At 32.7% G+C, this 6,240-nt stretch overlaps 1 long non-coding RNA gene across 1 annotated transcript; it reads left to right on the top strand.

Annotated features, from left to right (window-relative positions):
• Positions 1-2,595: 2,595 nt before the first annotated feature.
• LOC130048443 (uncharacterized) lies at positions 2,596-5,994 on the top strand. Its single transcript, XR_008797228.1, has 2 exons — positions 2,596-2,922; positions 4,526-5,994. It is a non-coding gene; the product is annotated as an uncharacterized LOC130048443 (long non-coding RNA).
• The last annotated feature ends 246 nt before the right edge of the window (positions 5,995-6,240 follow it).

Here is a 6,240-nt window from a genome sequence, read left to right on the forward strand (position 1 = left end):
TTATCTAATTTATGTAAACACGTATCTTAGTTTAAATTCTTTCGGGAATAAGTAGACAGCAAGAAAGTTGATACAGAGGGATTGCAATCAAGCAGCCACTACCACGGGACATGGATTAAAGTTACTAACAAAATATTCCTCCCTACAACTATAACCTCATTTTAGGGGGGGGGGGTTCCAAAATAAACTCTCATGGTTCAGATTTCCAAACGGTTGATGCTATGTAGTCTACGAGCAATAAAGGTAAGCAATAGAAGGGATAAAAAACGGTTGATTTCCACCAAAATATTTAAGTAGCGTCCTGACTGTCAATTATTCTAACGACAGAGATTATCACATATCACAAAGTGCCCCATATCTAAATTTAAGGTTCTATCAAGCCTCTATCTTTGCTCCTCACGAAAATACTAACATCTATGGAAGAGAAACTTCAAACGTACTTTGTGACTACATATGCCAGAAGTTGTACTAATCAAATGTAGATTCTAAAATGTCCAAATCACTTTTAGTAACCTTGAAATAACAAAAGTCTTCTCAAATCAAAAACACCAAAACAAATGACTTACCAACACTTTACACGACCATTTCTCAAGATGAATTAAAGACAATACTTTTTGACATCATAAAAAATGAAAAAAACGCAAATATTTATATCAAGTCATCACTCATCCAAAGAATTACTTTGTTAAACAAAACTCTGATTTCATGCAAAGGTACTTTGGGGCAAAGGTAAGTTCAAATAAACATATACTGGAGTTCCGAATTGTTAATATCTTCGTGGTCTTTGGTGATCAGGTCTTCCAGCAGTCTGTTAGAATTGCCATTGGCACGAACTATGCTCCTTTGATAGTTGACCAGTTTTGATATTCCTATGAAGTAAATCTATTCAAAAACTTCTGCGTGAAAAGAAGAAAAATATCTTGTTGTGTCCTTCAGTTCGACATGTAGATATATATAGACGACATTTTGTCTATCAACTGTACTAATTTTCATTCATATGTTGATTCAATACACATGTATCTCAGTGAACTCGAAACAAAAGACACCACAGAGTCGTCAACTTCTGCTTTATACTTAAATATTTTATTAAAAGTACATATTACCGGCAAACTAACAATTCAACTTTATGACAAACGCGATGTTTTCAGCTTCTCCTTCATCAACTGCCCATATCTATGTAGCAATATTCCATTATCAATTGCATATGGTGTTTATATATCTCAACCGAATCGATACGCAATATCTTCTTCTACGTATGGTTAGTGTTTACATGTAAATCAAGGCAGATCACTGAAAACAGGTTAATGGTGCAGGGATTTCAACAATCTTGTATAAAGTCAGCATTTCGCAAATCTTATTGTCGTTATATCGATCTAGTTTGCCAATACAACCTATCATTACGTTAATTAAATGCTGTCTGTCTTGTTTCATACTGATTGTTAGGTCGTTCTTGGCACACTGATTTTGAAAACCTGATCAAAATATAGGGTTCACGACGGGTGTAACCAGTGGAAAAAAGGTGCATGTTCCTCTTTGGCTCCTGATTCTACTTCTGGTGTACCCAGGGGTCTATGTTTGCCCAATTCTCTTTTTTGTATTGCGTATACGGATGTATATTTAATTGCTGTTATAAAATTTAGAAATTCATTTCAAAATTAAGGATTATCTTCCTCATGCATAGCTCTTATCCTTAAACGAGTTTGACTCCACTTTTTGGCACACTGTTGTTCCCTATATTTAGATCTAAAACTTCATAGTTATTTCGGATTTCAAATATTTCGGTTGAGCATCACTGAAGATACATTATTTGTCGAAATGCGCATCTGGTGCATCAAAATTTGTACCGTATAAGTTTTACATTATAGGAGTTATGAGATTGATCACTGTTCGTTATATTTACCTTTCGTTAGTTAGGTGAAAGGTGAAGATAACGGACAGTGATCAATCTCATAACTCCTACAAGCAATTCAAAATAGATAGTTTAAGGTTTAATCCGACGAAGAAAAGATCAGAAGACAGCTTTTGATAGTTCATAGTTTTAATTAACCATGAACAATCCAACTGTGAAATCACTGCAGTCACATAAACAAAGGTCTTCCTACAAGTCATAGTGAATTTCTCGATGAAAACATTGCAGCACAATTATCGCAAGTTTCTGTTTTCTAAACCTATAGTCTCCAATGCCGAAACATTTTCTTAATACTCCTTCAATGACTTTTCAACAAAAAACTTTCGAAAAGGTGTATATTTTGTTCAGAGTTAATCAAACAATTCATTGACAACGAATGATACCAGTTCACAATTATTCCATATAACAGTATAGCTCACTGATGAAAATATATCCTTTGCTTAAAGTTTAAATGAGTTCAAATAGTTTTATAAATCATTACTACAACATTATGCATGTATGGAACTGCAGTTTTTTTCTTCAGATTCTTCCATTAGCAGACTTAATATCATTTAACAAGCTGATGGTTATCAAAGGACTAAGACCATGTTTATCAAAATTCGGCCTAACGTCCAAAGTGAATAATTTTTTGTTAGAAATATTCTCTAACATGTTCTTTTCCTATAATGTACTGGTTTTTGGTGAAAGAACACTATTTTTAGGTTTACATTACTAGTATAAATCCTATAATTTGCTCTACTTTTTAAGATTGCGTCATACAACGTCGCTATATATTATTAGAAGTGGTAACGTATTGTAAAACATAATTATGCAATGAGCTGTTTAATATATAATAAGATCTTGAAAAAGAAATTTTCTTTCACAAATACGCAATAAGGTTATTTTACTTATAGCCCGAATGGCACACCATATTTTTCAATCCTGCCTTCATTCGGCCATTTTCACACGCCGCGCCGTTAGCCTGTTTGTGCTGTTCGTGGAAGTTGCAGAGGATGTACTCATCGCATTTCAACGTAAGTTTTAGAAATATGAATATACTTCACCTCTACTCGTTAAACTGTATAACCAAATAGGTGTACCAATTGCTCTTAAAAATAATAAACAAGTCGCATGGAACGAATAGTATGGTGCGCCTGTGGTGTGTTGACAAACACATGATATTCACGCATTGGGCTGTTGGAAATCCCACAACAAATCTGTTAACTGTTGTCAACATATATTTATTGTTTATCTATTATAATTATATATTGTTAAGATTTAAAATTGTATGTATATCAGCTGATCAGAAAAATCAGCTGTTTCACGATCATGCCATTTTCAATTCCAAGTGCATGACCTTCTCGGGTCTATTTGAATTTTCTTACATGATGTTTGACTCACTTCACACTTTGAACTTTCCATGTATCATTGTATGGTCTAAAAAGTATTTGTATAGGTTAAAGAGACATATAATTGTATATAGATGTATATTTCCATAATGGTATATGTCTCTGGGGTAACATGTAGGCCTGTGGGGGGGGGGGGGTTATAGGTTGAATAATTTTCGAATGAGTATTCTACTATGTTTAAACTTAACTTAGTGATTATTTAGTAATCAAATAAAAGTTATATGATGAATCGATACATTTCTTCAATTTACTGTAAACAAAAACTGTTTCTGTGGTTTGGAATCTGTCTGGTATTAGTGCATAATAAATAACTTCATATTAGTCAATAAATATATTCTTGTTGTAGTGATGACATTTGCAAAATCTGTGAGAATAGAAAAAATTGTGTTAGGGTCAACAGAAATTTTTAATTAGGGTAGTCGGGAAAGTGGAAACCAATTAACATATATATATTTTTTGGCCTTACGCAGAAACATGGATTAGAAAAGTCGGAATGATTTTTACATTCAATAATTTTTAAATACTTAAAAGCACCATTAAGCCAGGAAAATCATAAGAACAGTTTGGTTTTATAATTTAAATATGCCTTATTTCAAGATAAATTGTAAACATGTCAAACTTAATTTCAACAATTACACTTACAACTTACATGCCTGCATTGGGATTAGATATAGAATCACTCAGAGAATGTTGAATTTCATGGGTACTACCATGATTTAAGCATATATTTTTTTGTTAGCTTATCTCCTTTATATTATTGAATATTAAATTTTTCCATACATCTACCACAAGAAAGAGCATGAAAGATAAAAATATTTTGTGAATTTGCTGATAATTGTGAAGTAAGATACATGTAATATATCAACATTAGCTACAACAAAAATTATTAGATGGGGAATCAAATTCAAATGAAATGTTTGTGTATATAATTATTTATGCAGAAATGTACATGTAACTAAACTGTCCTCTATTGTTTAGTTGGAGACATGTCAATCTCCCACCGAATACATAAATGTAATTTTTCTGAATTCTGTATCAATGAAAATACATGAGGGCATGAAAGTACAACTTTTATATGAATATTATAATACAGGGGTTCGTGTTTGCCCAACTATCTATTTTGTATTGCTTGTAGGAGTTATGAGATTGATCACTGTTTGTTATCTTCACCTTTCATTTATGATATAGTTTTGATAATGATATAATACTGGAGTAATTTGAATTTCAGGATGATATAATATGTACAGCAAAAATTGATGGCAAGGGTGACATGAATCAGATTGACAAGAATCCATATTCCTACTCATCAATGATAGTGGCATCAGTGACACATGCGGAGAAGTGTTGGACATCACTGAAGGAATAGCTTCCTTGTTGTGCTGCCAATAGCAAGGTACCAGATTATACAGCAGTTATGTGGAAACAGATTCCCACAATAGGGGGACCAGATTGACACCTACATTGTACAGTATCAGGCAGTTATATCAGAACTGGAAAAACTGGATCCAAACAAGACTATATTGCTTGGAAGAAACATGTCGACTCTAAAGTTTAACCCTTATTAACCCATGGCACTTCTATGTCATTTGAAATATGCCTGTGGAGGTTTTTAAAGTGGTTTTTTTTTTGGGGGGGGGGGGGGTTATTATTTGGAAGAATTCATATTTGATGATTCAAATGAAAATCTGCAGGTTGAATTATGAATGTCATAATGTACTTTTTGAATGATGAAAAGTGTAGAGTCAAAAGTTATCAAATTGTCAAAAACACTGGTCAGGTCTGAATTCATCATCTTGGACACCTTGCAGTTGGAATTATGATCTCTATGAAGAAATGCTGAAAATCTTGCAAAAGAGGAAATGACAAGTTGGGTCCAAGGCACTTGCATATATGCATGAGAAGGTGTTCTATCCAGGCTTGAGGTCAATTACATAGCAATGTAACGCCTTACATTACCTAGAAAATTTCACATTACCATTACTCCTATTTTGAAATATAATGTATTACATTACTTGAGAGTGAATTTACATTACACATTTACATAACATACTGTCAGATATTAAAGAAATGGCAGAAAAATTATTTCTGTATTATGATTTTTAATTATGCATTAACATAAGAACACAAAATATTCAGCAATGTTAGGAAACATATCTATTAAGTTATTCATTGCATTTGATTGTCATCAATGTTTCAAATGCTTCAGTCAATCACTAATAAAATGAATTATTCTAAATCTTCGAAATATCATCAAATATTTGAAGTAGTGTAAATGTAATGAAAAATAATGTACAGTACAGTATGCATTACATTACCATTACTTGTAATGCAAAAATGGTCCATTACACCCCCATTACATTGAAACTGGTTGTCATTTAATTACCATTACCCCAGGCCTGGTTCTGTCGAGAGGTATTGAAATTCTCTGTAGAGACTTTGTCTCAGGAAGTGGCCGAGATTGATTGTGACAATTTTGTTGGATGTGAATTTACTGACACACATGTCTACACTTGCTACACAATATAGCATGTGGTGGTTTCAACAAGAAAGTTCTTACTCTGCAGGAAATGACGAATAGCTAATGGATTCACATTTTTTCTGACTTTTCTTCTGTACATTAGATGCATTGGAAAAACTTTCCTTTCCATTATCTTTTGCTGGTTCATTCTTTGAAATAAAATCAAGTCCGAAAATAAAGTATTTTGGTTTGGTTTTTTTCAATGAATTTTAAAAATGTAATCTGTAATCCTTGCATATTTCCTTGGTGTTCTGTGATTGTTATTTTTATTTGTATTCAGGTATAATTTCATCTTCAGTGTCTTGAAAGAAATTAATTTTTCAATAACGCCAAGAAAAATGTAGTTAACAGTATGATTTAAAAAAAAAAATATTGACACGGGTAGGAATTGAACCCGGATCTCCCGATTGAAGGACGGGCTCTCT

The sequence above is a fragment of the Ostrea edulis genome, chromosome 7 (genome assembly GCF_947568905.1).
Source record: "Ostrea edulis chromosome 7, xbOstEdul1.1, whole genome shotgun sequence".
Taxonomy (NCBI): domain Eukaryota; kingdom Metazoa; phylum Mollusca; class Bivalvia; order Ostreida; family Ostreidae; genus Ostrea; species Ostrea edulis.